Below are 22,162 nucleotides of genomic sequence, written 5' to 3'. Positions count from 1 at the left end.
CATCAGGACACACTGATCGTCAGTGCACATGTCCCGTGTGGATATGCCGGTTATCGCCTCTCCTCTACTTACACGCTATCAATTGTGTTCACTCCCCCCCCCCCCCCCCCCCTCTTACATCAGTGAACGCTGTGCTGGCTGTTATATTAACCTGATCTTCATGTAAACAGAGAAATTCGTTTTTTGACTTCTGTTTAACTTGGACACATTGCTAATAGCACTAGCAACATGTTTATAGTTTAAATACTAAAAATTGCACAGTTTAGCACAGGAAACAGCCATTTTAGGTGCTTTTTTAACCACTCAAGGACAGAAGGTGTTTTTCAGATTCGGTGTTTACAAGACTAAAACAGTTTTTTTTGCTAGAAAATTACTTAAAACTCCCAAACATTATATATATTTTTTTTCTAACACCCTAGAGAATAAAATGACGGTCATCGCAATACATTTTGTAACACCGTATTTGTGCAGCGGTCTTACAAGCGCACTTTTTTTGGAAAAAATTCACTTTTTTGAATAAAAAAATAAGACAACAATAAATTTGGCCCAATTTTTTTATATGTTGTGAAAGATAATGTTACGCCGAGTAAAATGATACCCAACATGTCACGCTTTAAAATTGCGCCCGCTCGTGGCATGGCGTCAAACTTTTACCCTTAAAAATCTCGATAGGCGACGTTTAAAAAATTCTACAGGTTGCATTTTTTGAGCTACAGAGGAGGTCTAGGGCTAGAATTATTGCTCTCACTCTAACAATCGCGGCGATACCTCACTTGTGTGGTTTGAACACCGTTTTCATATGCGGGCGCTACTCACGTATGCGTTCACTTCTGCGCGCAAGCTCGTCGGGACGGGGCGCTTTAAAAAAATTTTTTTGGGGTTTTCTTATTTATTTTTATTGATTTTATTATTTTTTACACTGAAATAAAAAAATTATCACTTTTATTCCTATTACAAGGAATGTAAACATCCCTTGTAATAGAAAAAATCATGACAGGTCCTCAAAAAGACCTCAGATCTCATATTTAGACTTAAATGCAGAAGAAAAAAAAAAAAAGAAGGAAAATTTGTCATTTAAAAAAATGACAACAAAAAAATTGTCTCTTTAAGACGCTGGGCGGGACTGACGTTTTGACGTCACTTCCGCCCAGCAAAGCTATGAGGACGGGTGGGGGCCATCTTGCCCTCAGTCGAGTCCTCACACACCAGCCGGCCACATCCGATCTCCTCCGCCGCTACCGACGGCTCCGGTAAGCGGCGGAGGGCGCGGGAGAGCGGCGGGAGCCCTCTCCCGCCACCGATAACGGCGATCTCGCGGCGAATCTGCCGTGGAGACCGCCGTTATCGTTTATAGGCCCGCCCACTGAAAAGATGGATACCTCGGTTGTGGCAGCAGCTGCTGCCGTTACCGAGATATCCACCTTTAAAAACAGGACGTATATATACAGTGGGCGAGCGTTAAGTGGTTAAAGTGCCAGTAAAAAATTGGTGTCGTTCGTAATTTTTAGGCATCTTGCCAGTAAATTTCACTTGGGGGGGTTGGCAACACTGACAAGCAGTTGGTTTTCATCTGATCCCCATAGAGGAGAGCGGAGATCTGACAGTTCGTTTTCCTGCACAGTGAGCAGAGACGGACCTGTCATCCGCCGGCTGAGCGGTGACCAACAGATCGATCCCTGCTGAGCATGCGGAGTCCATGAAAACAGACCAGCAGGTGTGAAAGAGCCCTTGGAGTTCAGGGGGCAAGCAAACAGCAGGACCGCAGCTGTCAGATGGAGTGTCCATGGGCTAGGTTAGTTCAGTGGCAATAAAGGATAAGTGCACTTTGTTCTACGGTCCATTTATCCTTTAATGAGTCCGGGATTGTGTGCTTCCGACAATACAAAGCCTCAGTAGTGGTGAAGGCACCGGCGGTGAATTGGTTTCCTTGTGCCAGGGATTTGCCCAGACCTGCCTAAGCAACCAGATTCCCGCATTCCTCAATGTGGTACAGTCAGAAAAAAAGGAAGACATCTTCTGATCAAGTGCTTTGGGCAGCAGAAATATGTTGCAAGTCATTTAAAGTTAGAGCTAAAAAGAAACCACAAAAAATGATTATGTGAGAGCTGCTAATATGGAAGTATAGCCACTGGAAGACAATGAAGGTCAGGTAGATGCAGTGACAGCAACGGACTTCAGCCGATCTCTTACCCCTGGTACTCAAGCTGAAGGATCAAACAGGAGAAGTATATAGAACTAGGGAGCAAATATATTGTTTCATTGGTAAACTACACAATTGCCATATTTAAAGTAAAAGAACAGCTGAACAAGCTTTGGCTGTACTTCTGTGGATCACAGGAGTGCAGATCATTGTACATTCCTGTGACCTTTTTTCAGCAGAGAGCGGGCTAAGGCTGCATTCACACCTGAACGCGGCGTATTTTACCGCGAATTGCCGCGACAAATTGCAGCGTTTTGTCCCGCGATTTGCCGCAACAAAACGCGGTAAAATACGCCGCGGTAACATACACAGGAGGGATGATCAACATTGTCGGCTATGGCCGAACACCGAAAGCCGCCTGAAAAAAGGTCCGGGACTTATTTTGAGCTTCAGGCGTTTCGGCGTTCGGCGTGGAGATGTGAACCATCTCCATAGCCGACAATGTAAAATCACCCCTCCAGCATATTGCAGGCTGCTGCGGCGTCGCGCTTCAGGCGTATGTACGCCTAGGTGTGAATGGGCTCTTAAGCATGCTGTTGGCTCATGTCACAGAGCCACCCCAGGCTCGGAAAAGATTGCGACCACATGGTCGTGATTAGAGGTCGACCAATATGGGTTATTCTCTGGCCGATGCCGATATTTAGAAATCTGGGCGGCCGATGGCCGATATATTATGCCGATTCTTTGCGGCCGATATTTTAGGTAAATTTTATTTTTTTTGGTGGCACTGGCTCGTGGCACTGGATGGCACTAATTGGCACTGGAAGATGGCACTAGCAGAAGGCACTGGCAGGTTGCACTGGATGGCACTGAAAGATGGTACTAGCAGATGGCACTGATTGGCACTGGCAGGTGGCACTGACTGGCAGGTGGCACTAATTGGCACTGGCAGGTGGCAATAGTTAGCACTGGTTGGCATTGGCAGGTGGCACTGATGGCTTTAGTTGGCACTGGATTGCACTGGCAGGTGGCACTGGATGGAAGGTGGCACTAATTGGCACTGAGCGAGGTGGGGTTCACCGCTCCAGGGAAAGTGCAATTGTGGATAAGTCCAGGTAGATGTGGGTGCTGGCAATGCACTAGGCAATGGAAAGTAGCAAAGGACGGATGGACGGCCGCACACCAAAGAACTCTTGAGTTGTCTTTATTGAAGGAACATGAGCAAACACCGCAAATACACAGCAGAAATCAAAAACAGCCGACACGTTTCACACTTAGTTAGTGCTTATAAGCACTAAGTGTGAAACGCATCGGCTGTTTTTGATTTCTGCTGTGTATTTGCGGTGTTTGCTCATGTTCCTTCAATAAAGACAACTCAAGAGTTCTTTGGTGTGCGGCCGTCCATCCGTCCTTTGCTACTTTCCACTAATTGGCACTGGATGGTGGCACTGGTATTGGCACTGGATGGAAGGTGGCACTAATTGGCACTTGATGGTGGCACTAGTATTGCCACTGGCAGATGGCACAGGATGGCAAGTGGCACTAATTGGCACTGGCAGGTGGCACTGGTGCAAAAAAAAAATGGCATCACCCCCCTCAGTACAGACCCCCTCTCCCTCCAGTATAGACACCCCCCCCCTGCTACAGACACCAGAGAGCGGTGTGTGTCCCACGAGTGCGGGCCCCTACTCCTCTGTGGGCGTAAACAGAGGGGAGGGCCGCCGCGCTGGGTGTACCAAGATGGCCACGGCTCCAGAGCTAGGCCGAAGCCCCTGTCTTTCCCGATGCTGTGACCGCGGTGGCAATCCGCAGTTTGCTGCCGCGGTCACAGCATCAGGAAAGGCTGCGGCTTCGGCCTAGCTCCGGAGCCGTGGCACCGCTAGCGGCCATGTAAAATATCGGCCCAATTTGGATAAAAATCGGCCGATGCCGATTTCTCCAAAACGACTAAATATCGGCCGATATATTGGCCTGCATATATATCGGTCGACCTCTAGTCATGATCCACCCACATGCCTTGGCTGGCATTCCCACCTCCTCCACAGCCCAGTGATCCAGTCAAAATGGAGGGGCAGGACAGACAGCAGTGACTGACAGTCACCAGTTCTCTGCTCACGGAGTTCTGAGAACCGAGCGATCAGCAGTGTTTGATCGCTCGGTTCTCAGCCTTAGCAGCGGCGAAGGACTGTGTTCCCAGTTTACCGAATGGATGCAAGCAAACATACATTGATGGACGCTGGTGAGGCTGCATTTGATGGGTGCTTCATTAAAAAGGTGGGCAGTGAAAAGAAGATAAAAGTCAGCGGTGAAAGCAGCAAAATTAGGTTTCGCCTAGGGTGTAAACATTTCTTGCACCAGCAATAGGGCTCATTTCATTAAAAAGGAAGAAGAGCTCCTTTAGTTGGCTACTGCATCTCGTTAGCAGCTTAACAACATGCATGGTTGGCTGACAACACTACTGTTGACTTGAAGGTAGTGGTTTAGCGTTGTCAGTCTAAAACAGGAAGAACTGTAACTGGCGGCCCCTAAAACACGACAGGTCCGGAGGCGCGGCCCCTAAAACACGACAGGTCCGGAGGCGCGGCCCCTAAAACACGACAGGACCGGAGGAGCGGCCCCTAAAACCCGACAGGTCCGGAGGTGCGGCCCCTAAAACCCGACAGGTCCGGAGGAGCGGCCCCTAAAACACGACAGGTCCGGAGGAGCGGCCCCTAAAACACGACAGGTCCGGAGGCGCGGCCCCTAAAACACGACAGGTTTAGGAGGCGCGGCCCCTAAAACACGACAGGTCCGGAGGCGCGGCCCCTAAAACACGACAGGTCCGGAGGCGCGGCCCCTAAAACACGACAGGTCCGGAGGCGCGGCCCCTAAAACACGACAGGTCCGGAGGCGCGGCCCCTAAAACACGACAGGTCGGGAGGCGCGGCCCCTAAAACACGACAGGTCGGGAGGCGCGGCCCCTAAAACACGACAGGTTTAGGAGGCGCGGCCCCTAAAACACGACAGGTTTAGGAGGCGCGGCCCCTAAAACACGACAGGTTTAGGAGGCGCGGCCCCTAAAACACGACAGGTCTGGAGGAGCGGCCCCAAAGACGACAGGTCGGGAGGCGCGGCCCCTAAAACGCGACAGGTCGATTTAAAATTGTGCACAGTCACTCAAGTACCATCGCTTGCTTTTACTGCCCCCTTACCACTCCTGGGGAAAGAACCACCAGGGGTGACTTTCACCATGAGCAGTGGTGGTTGTTTTTCCCCCATAAAGGAAACTATAAAATACAGGATTTTTGCTTGCACATGATAAAAGTCAGCACAGCGCAGTCATTTTCTCTCCCTCTGTTTCGCTCCGTGTTTTAGTCATCTAGTTCCCGAAAAACAATTACTTGTCAGGAAGCCTGGCGCTGCACAAAATGGCCGCCCGACTAAAGGTGTAAATGGCAGGATTACTTTCAGTACAGACGCTGTGAACACTGCAGAGCCCAGACAACATAATCACATAAGTGACCCGCATTACCACAAGATGGCACCAGAGAAATAACAATGTTTTATAGGTCTCTTCCCCGCGTTTCCCCCACCAGATGATAACGGCGGCGGAGAGTTTCTACTTCACATGCGAGGAGCAATTTATACAGCGTGGCGATGGTTAGGTGAAATTGAAGAGCACTCTGTCCCTGGACGGGCCTGTGAGGAGGCGATTACACACACACTGCATTATTACCGCTTTCCTAATTATAGGCATTCTGCAAGAGCGGCCATAATAATCGCTCTCTGGCTGAATCGATAATGATACAAATGGAAGAGAAAGGCCGTCACCAAAGAATAGAGTGCATCAGTCAAACGCCCACAATCACAAATAAAACGCAGAGAATATCGCACCTCGTTTAGTGTCGGAGGAGAGGACCGTTCCCATAGCAATTAAATGCTTTACCTAAGGGGTGGATTAAAAAAAAAAAAAAAAGATTTTTAAAAAAAAAACTGGTATGGATAAAGTGTGAAAGAGTTAGAACCCCTGTCATTTTTAGTACGATGTCCCTGCTTACAGGATTCACCATGGTCCTCAGAGAGGCAAAACTCAGGGGAATAGACAGGAAATTATCCAATAGGAGACACTTTCTCCAAAGATAATGGTCCAACAGGGGATTTCCCCCATCTTCTATGTAGAAAAGCAAACAGGATTGTGTAGATAACTTTCCCGATTTATAAAGGCTTTCCACTTATATATTCTCTAAGGCTGCATTCACACCTGAGCGTTTCAAAGTCGTGCGTTTTTGCCATGATTTTATACCGGTCACCAATGTAAAAGGCAGAAAAACACCTGTAATCTGCCCCAAAAGAAGCTCATGTTCTTGCTTTTTGAGCTTAAAAGGGTTGTAAAGTATTTTATTTTTTAAATAACAAACATGTTATACTTACCTCCACTGTGCAGCTTGTTTTGCACAGTGTCCCCTAACCCTGTCTTCTGGGGTCCCTCGGCGGCTGTCTCGGCTCCTCCCCGCAAGGACTCATCACCTTAATGTTTTTTTTCACCTTGATGCATAGGATACCTTTACAACCCCTTTAAGGCTTTTTCAGGTGTTTTTCTTTAGGTGACAAAACGTTCAGAAGTGAACAGGTGCCATTGAAATGAATGGGATTTTGCTTGTTGGGCGTTTTACAAGCGTTTTTATGAGCTGAAAACGCTCAGGTGTTCATGCAGCCTAAAATTCTGCTCATAATTTACATCGTCCTAAAGCGGAGGTTCACCCTAAATTACAAGTTTGGCTGTCTAAAACCAGCAGCCATTCTTAGCTATGTATCCATTTTATTTTATCGGCCTCCTTACCTTAGTACTCGGGCCTTTTGTGAGTTGTCACTCACTTTTCCCCGCGGGAGTGGGCGTGGATGCCAAATTTCCCCAATCAGCGCTATGTCTCCTGGGAGTGAGTCCTGAGAATCCCAGGAGACGTGCTGTGTTGAAATCCCGCGATATCTCGCGGGTCATGTGACTTGCTGGGACGTCAGCATTCGCCGCATCCAGGAAGGACAAGGAGCTGGGCTTCACAGTGCCCACAGTAAAGATGGAAACGTCCATCTTGGAATTTTAAAAGATATTATTTTCTCGCGATTTACAATGCAGCGGGCTAAAAGACTGGGACAGATGAGAGATTACCTTCACAAGGTAAGAGCGGCAGACGCCTTTTAAAAAAAAAAACGAAAACCCGCGGAACCCCCGCTTTAAAGCGGTAGTTCACCCTCCTTAAGAACAATGCAGCATAAAATCCGGCATAGTAGCGCGAGCTACACTATGCCGGTCTTAATTTTTTTATCCCGGTACTCACGGTTATATCGTGCATTGACGATTCTGTCTGCCGCGGGGAATGGGCGTTCCTAGCAAGAGGGAGGGTGATTGACCGCCGGCTCTGGCACGTCACGCTCCCCGAAGACAGCCGGAGTAGGTCTCGGCTCTTCACGGCGCCTGCGCACAGGCTATGCGCAGGCGCCGTGGAGAGCCAAGCCTATTTCGGCTATTTCCGGAGAAGCGTGACGTGCCACGGCCGGCCGTCAATCACCTTCCCTGTCCATAGAAACGCCCATTCCCCGGAATCTTCTATGTAGGATATAACGGTGAGTACGGGGAAAAAAAATTAAGACCGGCATAGTGTAGCTCCCGCTACTATGCCGGATTTAATGCTAGAGGGAAAAAAATATATATTTTTTTTTATATAGGGTGAACCCCCGCTTTAAGCTAGGTAATAATAGAGTAAGGAAACTCAAGAAAATGTGCAATTGTTTTCTCTTCACCATTCCTCCCAATGTCAGGGCACCATTCCTCCCAATGTCACCAATGCCGGGGCACCAATCATTCCACTGATACTAGTGATGGGACTCCATTTCTCCTACGGACATCAGTGATGGGGCCTTCTTCCCAATGACACCATTGGTAGGACACCATTCTTTCCACTGACACCAGGGATGGGGCACTATTCCTCCCAACAACACAAATGCTGGGGCACCATCCCACCCACTGAAACCAATGCTGGGGCACCATCCCACCCACTGAAACCAATGCTGGGGCACCATTCCACCCACTGACACCAATGCTGGGGCACCATTCCACCCACTGACACCAATGCTGGGGCACCATTCCACCCACTGACACCAATGCTGGGGCACCATTCCACCCACTGACACCAATGCTGGGGCACCATTCCACCCACTGACACCAATGCTGGGGCACCATTCCACCCACTGACACCAATGCTGGGGCACCATTCCACCCACTGACACCAATGCTGGGGCACCATTCCACCCACTGACACCAATGCTGGGGCACCATTCCACCCACTGACACCAATGCTGGGGCACCATTCCACCCACTGACACCAATGTTTGGGGGGCCATTCCACCCACTGACACCAATGCTGGGGCACCATTCCACCCACTGACACCAATGTTTGGGGGGCCATTTCTCCCACTTACCCCATTATTTTCTCCACCGACTTGCAGCACAGGGGTTTTTAATTTGCATTTTATTTTTTACTCCCACTGTCCCTCAAATAGTTTGACAGACAGGGAACCGGCCCTTTGTTCAAAAGATTCTGAGGACCACTACATATTAGATGATATTTGGAACCCATCATCAATAAAAGTCACTTAAAAAAGTGTTTAGTTTTACTATACAGAATTTGGATGCTGCATTTTTATCTGTCTTTATTCAACATTTAAAAAATTGCAAAGCAATGTCTAAATGCCCCGTACACACGATTGGATGTTCCGTCAGAAAAACCTTGGATTTTTTTGATGGAATTTCGCTCAAGCTTGGCTTGCATACACGCGGTCACACAAAAGTTCTCTGAACTTTCCGTTAAGAACGCAGTGACGTACAACACTACAACGAGCCGAGAAAATTAAGTTCAATGCTTCTGAGCATGCGTCGAATTGTTTCCGAGCATGGGTCGGAATTTTGCACATCAGGATTGCTACAGACGATAGGAATTTTTTTCCCATCGGAAAATTTGAGAACCAGCTCTCAATCTTTTGTTGGCGGAAATTCCGACAGTAAAAGTCTGATAGAGCCTACACACGGTCGGAATTTCCGTCCAAAAGCTCACATCGGACTTTTCTTGTCGGAATTTCCGATCGTGTGTACTGGGCATAAAGCCTCGTGCACACGATCCGATTGTTGGCAGGGGATTCTCTGTTGGCAGACTGTTGTCCTAAAATCTGACTGTTAGTACGCTCCTTCTGACAATTGTTGTCCAACTTTCTGCCAACAAATGTTGGATGGCAGGCTAGTAAATTTTCAGCAGACAACGGTCTGTTGTCTGATTTTCGTATCGTCAGTACACAAGTCCGATGCTCAAACACGAAATTAGCAGAAGGGGTCCAAAGGGTGGCGCTCAAGAGCTGAAATTCCTCGTATAACGTCACTACGTTCGTGTTTGTTGGCCGACAATTGTGTAACATTAGTATAGAAGACAAGATCCAGGCACTAGCCCTTTTGACAAAAATTAGACGTTCGATTGGCCAACAATCTGATCGTGTGTACGAGGCTTTATGCCCAGTACACACGATCGGAAATTCCGACAAGAAAAGTCCGATGTGAGCTTTTGGAAGGAAATTCCGATCGTGTGTACACTCCATCGGACTTTTGCTGTCGGAATTTCCGCGGCTTTAGCGCGGATGTAAAATGATGCAGAAAATTGACAAGAGATGGAGATATCATCCAAAAGCAGATTTGTAAAAAGGCAAAACTTTCAGCAGCGATATTTCCCAGAAAACAAAACTGAAATATTTATTTCCAGTTGTTATAAATAGCCTGTTTAAGTGCCCTTGAAATCTATATAAATTTGAATAGTCGCATTAATGGGATTTGGAGCTAGAATATCATATGGAAAATATTTCATAATGAAGTGCAGTGGTCAGCCCCACATAACGCCGTCTGCTGCTCTCTCATTCTCCCAGAGTACATTAAAACCGAGATCCACTTAAGCCAACGCACTAATGACCACGCTGATGTATTAATCCGTCTCTCGGAAGAGCTCACACAACTTGCTATAAGTGCAAAGTTACCATTATTCATAATTAAAGCGGCCTTCTTGCAATATTCAGCCTCTATAAATATCCTAAAAGAAAGGCTACTAAACACGGGGCCTATTTCTGGAGCAAAGGCCTGCTGCCTGCGCATGCTGAAGGTTACAGTAAGTCACAGCACCTCCAAAGACTGCCACTTAACCTATAATGGACATTAATTGAGTAAGTCCAGCGGATGGATATCGGGAGGGGGTGGGGGGGTCAGGCATCTGTCATCCTACAAGAAGATATGCCGCTGTGTTAAGTGCTGAGTATCTTGGAGATGTACACACTCCCTGGGAACACCAAGCAGGCTCTCGTCTGCATTTCAAAGCCATTGCCCTGTTGTATTAGGCCGGTATAGAGGGAGACTATAATAATGAAGCCATAGAGTAATACTGGCCATACACTCCACGAAAAATCGTCCGAACGAACGTTCGAAAAACAAACGTTCGGTCTTGAGCGCAAACGATAGCGCCATCATGTAATGACCGATAAATCGTACAGTGAACATAAATTAAAAAAATTTGGTTCGTTTTTTTTTACATATACCTAGTACAAAAAGTTCAGACGGTAAACACATTAAAGGGTCACTAAGGCCCCTTTCAGACTGGGGCGGGAGCTGCGGTGGCGGTATAACGCCGCTAAAAATAGCGGCGCTATACCGCCGGAATTGCCGCAGGTATCAGCCGCTAGCGGTGCGGTATTAACCCCCGCTAGCGGCCGATAAAGAGTTAATACCGCCCGCAATGCGCCTCTATAGAGGCGCATTGCGGGCGGTATTGCCGCAGTTTCCCATTGTTTTCAATGGGAAGGAGCGGTGAAGGAGCGGTATACATGCCGCTCCTCTCACCGCTCCAAAGATGCTGCCGACAGGAGATTTTTTTGTCTCCCGCCAGCGCATCGCCTCAGTGTGAAAGCCCTCTGGCTTTCACATTGAGTCTGCAGTGAAGGAGTTTTTCAGGCGCGATAGCAGCGCTATTTTTAGCGCTGTACCGCCTGAAAAACTCCTCAATGTGAAAGGGGCCTAAAGGAAAAAAAATGTTTTGCTGAAATGACTGTTTACTCCTTTTAAAAATGATTAAAAATTTAATTTAATCTATCATATAATGTGCCTCTAGTTTCACTTTCGGTTTTAAAGGTACATACATGAAGTTCCGGGTGAGAGGATCAATAGAGCAGGGTTGACAAATTTGCTTGGAATCTAGGAGCCAGGTAAAAAAGTTAGGAGCCAGAAAACGCGCCCCGTCCCGACGAGCTCGCGCGCAGAAGCGAACACATACGTGAGCAGCGCCCGCATATGTAAACGGTGTTCAAACCACATGTGAGGTATCGCTGCGATTGGTAGAGCGAGAGCAATAATTCTAGCCCTAGACCTCCTCTGTGACTCAAAACATGCAAACTGTAGATTTTTTTTAAACGTCGCCTATGAAGATTTTAAAGGGTAAAAGTTTGTCGGCATTCCACGAGCGGACGCAATTTTGAAGCGTGACATGTTGGGTATGAATTTACTCGGCGTAACATTATCTTTCATAATATAAAAAAAAAAATGAGGATAACTTTACTGGTGTCTTTTTAATTAAATTTTAAATTGTAATTTTTTCACAAAAAAAGTGCGCTTGTAAGACCGCTGCGCAAATACGGCGTGACAGAAAGTATTGCAACGATTGCCATTTTATTCTCTAGGGTGTTAGGATAAAAAATATATATAATGTTTGGGGGTTCTAATTAGAGGGAAGAAGATGGCAGTGAAAATAGTGAAAAACAACATTAGAATTGCTGTTTAACTTGTAATGCTTAACTTGTAATACCAACGGCCACCACCAGATGGCGCCAGCTCACATCTGGTGGTAATAACTTGTAATACCAACGGCTCACCACCAGATGGCCCCAGCTCAAAAAAAAAAAAAACATTTTTTTTTTTTTTTTTTTTTGCCCCCTTCCAATTCAAGTCGCCAGGACCCTATTTCTAGTCGCCATGGCGACCTGGCGCCCGGGATTTGTCGAGCCCTGCAATAGAGAATCACAATTTTTTTGCTTAGAATAAAGATCACGATGCTCGTGGCGTAAAATCTTTCACATTATACAGAAAAAAAATATATATATTGGGCTAACTTTACTGGTCTTTTATTCCCCCCCCCCCCCCCCCCCCAATTAATTTTTTACCAAAAAATTGCATTTGAAAGACCACTGCACAAATACAGTGCGACATAAAATATTGCAACAACCACCATTATATTCTTTTTTAGGGTCTCTACTAAAATAAAAAATTATATATAATGTTTGGGGGTTCCAAGTAATTTTCTAGAAAAAAATAAAATGAACTTGAAACCAACAAATGTCAGAAAAAGGTTCAGCGTTTAAAGGGGTGTTCCAGACTTTTTTTAAGTTTATTAAAAGTCCGCAGCTACAAAAAGTGTAGCTGCTGGCTTTTAATAAACAGACACCTACCTGCTCCACGGCTCCAGCTCCTCGCCCCCCCTCGCCTCGCATTTTTATAGCACTGATCGCTGTATAAATGTGAATGGTCCCAAAATTGTGTCAAAAGTGTCCAATACGTCCACCGCAATATCGCAGTCCTGACAAAAAAAAAAAAATCGCAAATCGCTGCCATTACTAGTAAAAAATAAATCATAAATCTATCCCTTATATTGTAGGCGCTATAACTTTTGCGCAAACCAATCAATATACGCTTAGTGCGATTTTTTATAACAAAAATATGTAGAAGAATACGTATCAGCCTAAACCGAGGGAAATTTTTTTTTTAAATGATATATTATTATTATTATAACAAAAAGTAAAAAATATTGTGTTTTTTTTCCCAAAATTTTCTGTCTTTTTTTTTTTTTTTTTTTTTGCGCTATAAACAAATAATCGCAGAGATAATCAAATACCACCAAAAGAAAGCTCCATTTGTGGGAAAAAAATGATAAAAATATAATTTGGGTACAGTGTTGTATGACCGCGCAATTCTCATTCAAAATGCGTCAGCGCTGAAAGCTGAAAATTGGTCTGGGCACGAAGGGGGTTTAAGTGCCCGGTAATGAAGTGGTTAATGAAAAAAAAATAAAAACACAGTAAAGTTAGCCCAATGTTTTTGTATAAAGTGAAAGATGATGTTACGTGGAGTGAATAGATACTTGAGGTGTCCTGCTTGAAAATTGCGCACTTGTGGAATTAGAACAAACTACCGTACTTAAATATCGCCATTTTTTTTTTTTTTTACAGATTACATGTTTAAAAAGTTACAGAGGAGGTCTAGTGCTAGAATTATTGCTCTCGCTCTATCGATCGTGGCGATACCTCACATGTGTGGTTTGAACACCGTGTAAATACGTGGGCGTGACTTGCGTATGCGTTCGCAAGCACGAGGGGATGGGGTGCTTTACTTTTATTTATTTTTCTTATTTATTTTACACTGTCTTTTTTTTTTTTATCACTTTTATTCCTATTACAAGGAATGTAAACATCTCTGGTAATAGAAATAAGTATGACAGGTCCTCTTTATTGAGAGATATGGGGTCAATAAGACCCCAAATCTCTCCTTTACCTATAAAAGCAAAAGAAATACACTGACTGAATAAATAAATAAAAATCTCTTTAAACCCGAGAACCAGAAGTGACGTCAGAGGTCGCTCCAGTCCTCCAAGGGCATAGAGCCGACTGGGGGCTTATCTTTTCCTAACTCGGCTTCCTGCTTATCCCCATCCAACGGATCGGATCGCTTCCAGGTTTACCAACAGCTCTGGTAAAACCCGGAAATGACCAGAAAGCAGCGGGGAAAGAGGGGCACCAATCCCGCCACTAAAAGTGATCCCAAGGCGAATCACTTCTATCCGGTGCGAAATCGCCCACGTGGTAGCTAGCTACTGTCATAACCCCGGGATTAAATGTCAAAGTAATGATGTAATATATCCCTTTCACGCCGAGCGTACGCATATATGCGTCCTCGGCTTTCAGGGGTTATACCGGGATGATGCCTGCAGCCGCAGGCAACATCCCGGTACCGTTGTTTAGAGCGGGCGATCGGCTTTCCAAACATAACAACCGATGCGGCTAAAAGCCGCTCGGTTGTTATGCCGGAGGAGCGGGAGGGGACATCCGCCGCCTCTCGCCGCTCTGACCGGGCCTCCCGTCCCACCGGGAGACCCGATCCACGATCCGGCGCCTCCAGCGTCTCGGCGCGCTCTGAAACAAAGCCGTAAACGGCTTTGATTCAGTGTCCGCATTGAAACCACGGAAGCGGCGTCATGACGTCACTTCCGGGTTTCTCAGATGCCAATGGCGCCGGATTTAAAAAAGTATACAGTAATCAGTATCGCCGTTTTCGGCGATCTGAATACTTTGAAGTGCAAAGGAGGGCTCGGGGGTCTTTTAGACCCCCGATCCCTCCATAAAGAGTACCTGTCACCACCTATTGCTGTCACAAGGGATGTTTACATTCCTTGTGACAGCAATAAAAGTGATCAAAATGTAAAAAAAAAATTTATTAGAAAAAATAAATAAATAAATAAGAAAACAAAAAAAAAAATTTTTTAAAGCGCCCCCCTCCCCGCGAGCTTGCGCAGCAAAGAAAGCGCATACGGAAGTCGCGCCCGCATATGAAAACGGTGTTCAAATAACACATGTGAGGTATCGCCGCGATCGTAAGAGCGAGAGCAATAATTATAGCACTAGGCCTACTCTGTAACTCTAACCTGGTAACCGTAAAAAAAGTTTAAAGCGTCGCCTATGGAGATTTTTAGTTACCGTAGTTTGTCGCCATTCCACAAGTGCGTGCAATTATAAAGCGTGTCATGCTTGGTATCTATTTACTCGGCATAACATCATCTTTCACATTATGCAAAAAAATTGGGCTAATTTTACTTTTTCATTTTTTTAAAATTCATGAAAGTAAATTTTTCCCAAAAAGTTGTGTTTAAAACACCGCCGCACAAATACCGTATGACATAAAATATTGCAACAATCGCCATTTTATTCTCTAGATTCTCTGCTAAAAATATATATATAATGTTTGGGGGTTCTAAGTAATTTTCTAGCCAAAAATATGGATTTTAACTTGTAAACACCAAATGTCATACATAGGCATAGGCATGAAAGGGATATACGGTGGGCGGTTGGCAAGTGGATAAAAGACAAAAAAAGTGATCTGGTGAGGAAAGCGGCAGGGTCTGAATCACTTTACACTTGATTTGTGAGCATCTCACAAAAAAAAAAAAAAAAATGCAATTGTTGTTGGAGGGGATGCCCAAAATCTGACTTGTATCTTAGTGTAGACTTCTGGGAAAATCAGTAGACCAATCACAAGCAGGAAATGACATTTCTGGGGGGCGCTCTGTACTCGTTCTGTGTACAGAATGTCTCCAGGTGGGCATATCGCATTTTTCAGCAATCTACAGAGCTGCAGATTGAAAAGAAAACCAAACAAACACACAAACAGGTGCACTTCCAGGGTTACACCACCTGAACTGGGGCACCACTACAGGGGCCCACCCCCTCTGCCCCCCCCACAGCACAGAGAGATGCACTTCTATGGTCACATCTCTTTCCTAGAAAGTGCACCTCTAAGATAGGATCAACCCCTGCCAACTGGATAGGCAGGACTCTATGGTGTCTCGCTGGATAGGCAGAACTCTATGGGGGTCTCGCTGGATAGGCAGAACTCTATGGGGGTCTCGCTGGATAGGCAGAACTCTATGGGGGTCTCGCTGGATAGGCAGAACTCTATGGTGGCTCGCTGGATAGGGAGAACTCTATGGTGGCTCGCTGGATAGGGAGAACTCTATGGTGGCTCGCTGGATAGGGAGAACTCTATGGTGTCCTGCTGGATAGGCAGGACTCTATGGGGTCTCGCTGGATAGGCAGGACTCTATGGGGTCTCGCTGGATAGGCAGGACTCTATGGGGTCTCGCTGGATAGGCAGAACTCTATGGTGTCTCGCTGGATAGGCAGAACTCTATGGTGTCTCGCTGGATAGGCAGAACTCTATGGTGTCTCGCTGGATAGGCAGAACTCTATGGTGTCTCGCTGGATAGGCAGAACTCTATGGTGTCTCGCTGGATAGGCAGAACTCTATGGGGTCTCGCTGGATAGGCAGAACTCTATGGGGTCTCGCTGGATAGGCAGAACTCTATGGTGTCTCACTGGATAAGTACATTTATTACTGGAAAGGAAGTGGGGGAAATCTGCAACAAGGAAACATACAATAAAAGTTGACAGAGATTCTAGCACTCCACTACTTTACAGAGGAACTTCACCAACAAGGTACCCCCCTGGCAGTGACATACCAGGGGCCCGTTATTATATTTTCATTAATACTCTGAATTTTCATGTTGGGCCCCTGGTATGTCACTTCTGGAAGGGCCCCTACACAAGATGATGGGCCTCCCAGTGCTGAGCTTATACTAGTTATAGGGCCCCATTACCAATATTGGAGCTCCTTGACAATCAGCCTATGGGGCCCCTTCAACAATGACATACCTGGAATGTCAGCTCTGGAGGGGCCCCTGGCCAATATTGGAGCTCCTTGACAGTCAGTCTTAAGGGGCCCTTCAGCAGGGACATGGGGGACCCATTATTATTGTACTGGACCCCTAGTATTATCACTAGTACAGTAATGTCAGGCCCCTGGTATGTCAGCTATGGAGGGGCCCCTGGTCAATATTGGAGCTCCTTGACAGTCAGTCTTAAGGGGCCCTTCAGCAGGGACATGGGGGACCCATTATTAATGTACTGGACCCCTAGTATTATCACTAGTACAGTAATGTCGGGCCCCTGGTATGTCAGCTATGGAGGGGCCCCCTGGCCAATATTAGAGCTCATTGAGAGTAACCTCTTAGGGGGCCCCCTTGGCAGTGATGTACCAGGGGCCCATTGTTTGTATTTCCACATTGGGCCTCTGCTATCTCAGATATGGAGGGGGCCCCTGGCCAATATCGGAGCTCCCTGACAGTCAGCCCTCAGGGGCCCCTTTAGCAGTGACATACAAGGGGACCATTATGATTGTAATCTCACTAGTACTCTGGATTTTTATATCAGGCCTCTGGTATGTCAGCTCTGGAGGGGCCCCGTGGCCAATATTAGAGCTCATTGAGTCAGCCATTAAGGGCCCCCTTGGCAGTGACATACCAGGGGCCATTATATTTTCACTAGTACTATGAATTTCCATGTCGGGCCCCTGGTATGTCAGTTCTGGAAGGGCCCCTACACAAGATCAGTGCTGAGCTTATACTAGTTATAGGGCCCCAGGCCAATAACAGAGCTTGACACTCAGCCCTTAGGGGGCCCCTGTGGTGGGGACATCAGGGGCCCATTATTGGAGCCATCACATTATTATCAGAAGTACTGTGGATTTCCATGTTGGGCCCCTTCTATGTCAGCTCTGGAGGGGCCCCTATCCAATATTAGAGCTCCTTGATAGTCAGCCCTTCTGGGCCCCTTTGGCAGGGAGATCAGGGGCCCATTATGATTGTATTGGATTTCTATGTCGGGCCCCTGGCCAATACCTGTGCTCCCTGACAGTCAGCCCTCAGGGGGCCCTTCAGTAGTGACAAGATTAGATTTCCATGTTGGGTCCCTGGTATGTCAGCCCTTAGGGGCCTATTATGTTTGTATTGGACTTCTAGTTTGGGCCCCTGGTAGGTCAGCTGTGGAGGGGCCCCTGGCCAATATCTGAGCTCCCTGACAGTGACATGTTTGTATTATATTTCTATGTTGGGCCCCTGGAATGTCAGCTGTGGATGGGCCCCTGGAGGCTCCCTGCTTGGACACAGCAGAGCCCACCCCCTGACAGGTGCCAGTGAGTGACATTGTAAAACAGAAGTGAGGGGCCCCCAGCTGTCTCCTCATAGGGCCCCCTGTCATCCCCGCCCCCCTGTCAGGTGTTTTGGCGGGAAGTCGCTCGGACAGGTCATCCCATTTCGGGGTGTGGGGGGGGGGGTCCCGGCGGGTTTCGGGGCGTGTGGCGCCCCCTGTGGCCCCTCCGAGGCCTCACATCCGGGTTCTATGTTGTGTATATTGCCCCCTCCCCCCTCTATAACGGGGATCCCCGGCCCCCCTCCAGCTCGGGGCCCCGTACACCCCCCTCCCGGTAAGATGCGGAGTGCCCTGGAAGGGGGCGGGGGATGGACTGTACCATTAGCGGGGCGATCCCTGGACTCGGGCCTCCATCGCACCGATCCCCACCCGGCCTCACCGACCCCCCTATCACCGGTCCGCCCCCCTCTCGTCCTCTGAGCCCCCCTCTCCCCTCCACAGCCCCGGAATCACGGCCTGGCCGCCATCATGGGCGCGACTACCCCGCCCGGAACCCCCCTCATCCCAGAGCGGGACCGCCGAGGACTCCACCATCCCGGGATCCGGGGGGCCCCAAACCTCCCCCCCGCCTCTCCGACCCTTCCATCACCTACCTGGGGGGGATCCAGAGCCCCCGAAGACCCGGCCTCTCCCCTCCGCCCTCCACAAATCACCATTTCACTGCAAATTGCCAACCCGTCCTCACCTCACAATGGTAGCTGCAGAGATGGCGGCCTGGGCCGGATTACCATATTCTGCCTAGCAACAGCCGCACGCCGTCCTCTGATTGGAGGGATCCGAGCGTGGGAAGGAGCGGCCTCTGTCCGGTGTAACCGTGACCGGAATATATCCCTCTGATTACCGGCTGTGCGGGGGGAGGAGGGGGGACCGATATGGGGGGGCAATCAGTGGTGTTGGGGGTACGCGGTGGGTATACTCGAGGATCTCACATACAGCGCCACCAATGGCGGCCAGAAGAACTGCAGGAGGAGGTCACGTGATGTCCTTCACAGCGTCTCCGCTATAGGACTCGGCATAGGGGCGCCCTGACCCCGGGGAGTGATTTCCTCAGGGGGGGGGGAAAGAACCCAGGGAGTGATGTCCTCAGGGGGGGGAAAGAACCCGGGGAGTGATGTCCTCAGGGGGGGACAGAACCCGGGGAGTGATGTCCTCAGGGGGGGAAAGAACCCGGGGAGTGATGTCCTGGGGGGGGGGGAACAGAACCCAGGGAGTGATGTCCTGGGGGGGGGGAACAGAACCCGGGGAGTGATGTCCTCGGGGGGGGGGGCAGAACCCGGGGGTGATGTCCTCAGGGGGGGGACAGAACCCGGGGAGTGATGTCCTGGGGGGGGGAACAGAACCCGGGGAGTGATGTCCTCGGGGGGGCAGAACCCGGGGGTGATGTCCTCAGGGGGGGGACAGAACCCAGGGAGTGATGTCCTGGGGGGGGGGGAACAGAACCCGGGGAGTGATGTCCTCGGGGGGGCAGAACCCGGGGGTGATGTCCTCAGGGGGGGCAGAACCCGGGGAGTGATGTCCTGGGGGGGGGCAGAACCCGGGGAGTGATGTCCTCAGGGGAACAGAACCCGGGGAGTGATGTCCTCAGGGGAACAGAACCCGGGGAGTGATGTCCTCGGGGGGGCAGAACCCGGGGGTGATGTCCTCAGGGGAACAGAACCCGGGGGTGATGTCCTCAGGGGGGGGCAGAACCCGGGGAGTGATGTCCTCAGGGGGGGCAGAACCCGGGGAGTGATGTCCTCAGGGGAACAGAACCCGGGGAGTGATGTCCTCGGGGGGGCAGAACCCGGGGGTGATGTCCTCAGGGGAACAGAACCCGGGGGTGATGTCCTCAGGGGGGGGCAGAACCCGGGGGTGATGTCCTCAGGGGGGGGCAGAACCCGGGGAGTGATGTCCTGGGGGGGGGCAGAACCCGGGGAGTGGTGTCCTCAGGGGAACAGAACCCGGGGGTGATGTCCTCAGGGGAACAGAACCCGGGGAGTGATGTCCTCAGGGGAACAGAACCCGGGGAGTGGTGTCCTTGGGGGGGACAGAACCCGGGGAGTGATGTCCTGGGGGGGGGGGGGCAGAACCCGGGGGTGATGTCCTCAGGGGGGGCAGAACCCGGGGAGTGATGTCCTGGGGGGGGGCAGAACCCGGGGAGTGATGTCCTCAGGGGAACAGAACCCGGGGAGTGATGTCCTCAGGGGAACAGAACCCGGGGAGTGATGTCCTCGGGGGGGCAGAACCCGGGGGTGATGTCCTCAGGGGAACAGAACCCGGGGGTGATGTCCTCAGGGGGGGGCAGAACCCGGGGAGTGATGTCCTCAGGGGGGGCAGAACCCGGGGAGTGATGTCCTCAGGGGAACAGAACCCGGGGAGTGATGTCCTCGGGGGGGCAGAACCCGGGGGTGATGTCCTCAGGGGAACAGAACCCGGGGGTGATGTCCTCAGGGGGGGGCAGAACCCGGGGGTGATGTCCTCAGGGGGGGGCAGAACCCGGGGAGGGATGTCCTGGGGGGGGGCAGAACCCGGGGAGTGGTGTCCTCAGGGGAACAGAACCCGGGGGTGATGTCCTCAGGGGAACAGAACCCGGGGAGTGATGTCCTCAGGGGAACAGAACCCGGGGAGTGGTGTCCTTGGGGGGGACAGAACCCGGGGAGTGATGTCCTGGGGGGGGGGGGACAGAACCCGGGGAGTGATGTCCTCGGGGGGGCAGAACCCGGGGGTGATGTCCTCAGGGGGGGCAGAACCCGGGGAGTGATGTCCTCAGGGGAACAGAACCCGGGGAGTGGTGTCCTTGGGGGGGACAGAACCCGGGGAGTGGTGTCCTTGGGGGGGACAGAACCCGGGGAGTGGTGTCCTTGGGGGGAACAGAACCCGGGGAGTGATGTCCTCAGGGGAACAGAACCCGGGGAGTGGTGTCCTTGGGGGGGACAGAACCCGGGGAGTGGTGTCCTTGGGGGGGACAGAACCCGGGGAGTGGTGTCCTTGGGGGGGACAGAACCCGGGGAGTGATGTCCTTAGTTAGTGTCACTGGTCCCAAAAAGTGTCAGTTGGTGTCCGATTTGTCCGCCACAATATCACAGTCTCACTATAAGTTGCTGATCATCGCCATTACTAGTAAAAAAATAAAAATATCCCATCGTTTGTAGACACATTGGGCCAGATTCAGAAAGATCAGCGGATCTTTCTGCTGGCGTAACGTATCTCATTTACTTTACGCCGCCAGCAAGTTTTTCAGGCAAGTGCTTTATTCACAAAGCACTTGCCTGTAAAGTTGCGGCGGCGTAGCGTAAATCACCTGGCGGAATTCAAATTTGGCGGGTAGGGGGGGCGTGTATCATTTAAATGATGCGCGTCCCCGCGCCGAACGAACTGCGCATGCGCCGTCCGTGGAATTTCCCAGTGTGCATTGCTCCAAAGGACGTCATTGGTTTTGACGTGAACGTAAATTACGTCCAGCCCCATTCAGGGACGAGTTACGCAAACGACGTAAAATTTTCAAATTGCGACGCGGGAACGACGGCCATACTTAACATTGGCTACGCCACCTAGGGGGCATGTTTATCTTTACGTGGCGTATCTCTTACGGAAACGGCGTATCTTTACTGCGACGGGCAAGCGTACGTTCGTGAATCGGCGTATCTACTCATTTGCATATTCTACGCCGAACTCAATGGGAGCGCCACCTAGCGGCCAGCGTAAATATTGCACCCTAAGATACGACGGCGCAGGTCGTCGTTGCTTAGGCAGGTTTAAGTGTATCTCAGTTTGAGCATACACTTAAACATACGACGGGCTTAGATTCCGAGTTACGTCGGTGTATCTATTGATACGCTGGCGTAACTCTTTGTGAATCTGGCCCAATAACTTTTGTGCAAATCAATCAATATATACTTATTGGGATTTTGTTTACCAAAAATATGTAGCAGAATACACATTGGTCTAAATTGATGAAGTTTTTTATTTTTATATATATATATATTGGATGTGTTTTATAGGAGAAAGTAAAAAAAATGTATTTTTTTTTCCACAGTTGTTGGTTGTTCTTTGTTTTTAGCGCAACAAATACAAACCACAGAGATGATCATTATTGGGGTATGTTCGCGCAGTTGTCAGTTAAAGTACCGCAGTGCCGTATCGCAAAAGATGGGCCTGGTCATTGAGCAGCCAAATCTT

The 22,162-nt window shown here is 49.2% G+C and overlaps 1 protein-coding gene across 3 annotated transcripts in view; it reads right to left on the bottom strand.

The window, feature by feature from the left end:
• PRDM10 (PR/SET domain 10) overlaps nucleotides 1-18,786 on the bottom strand; it is an 83,831-nt gene extending 65,045 nt beyond the window's left edge. For 2 of the 3 annotated variants that reach the window (XM_040326238.1, XM_040326240.1), the window contains exon 1: nucleotides 18,598-18,683. The gene's annotated coding sequence lies outside the window, so the exon portion shown is untranslated. The other variant, XM_040326239.1, reaches the window with a different exon arrangement.
• Between the last annotated feature and the right edge of the window lie 3,376 nt (nucleotides 18,787-22,162).

Source organism: Rana temporaria, chromosome 10 (genome assembly GCF_905171775.1).
Source record: "Rana temporaria chromosome 10, aRanTem1.1, whole genome shotgun sequence".
Classification (NCBI taxonomy): domain Eukaryota; kingdom Metazoa; phylum Chordata; class Amphibia; order Anura; family Ranidae; genus Rana; species Rana temporaria.
This window is presented reverse-complemented; position numbering and strand designations above follow the sequence as displayed.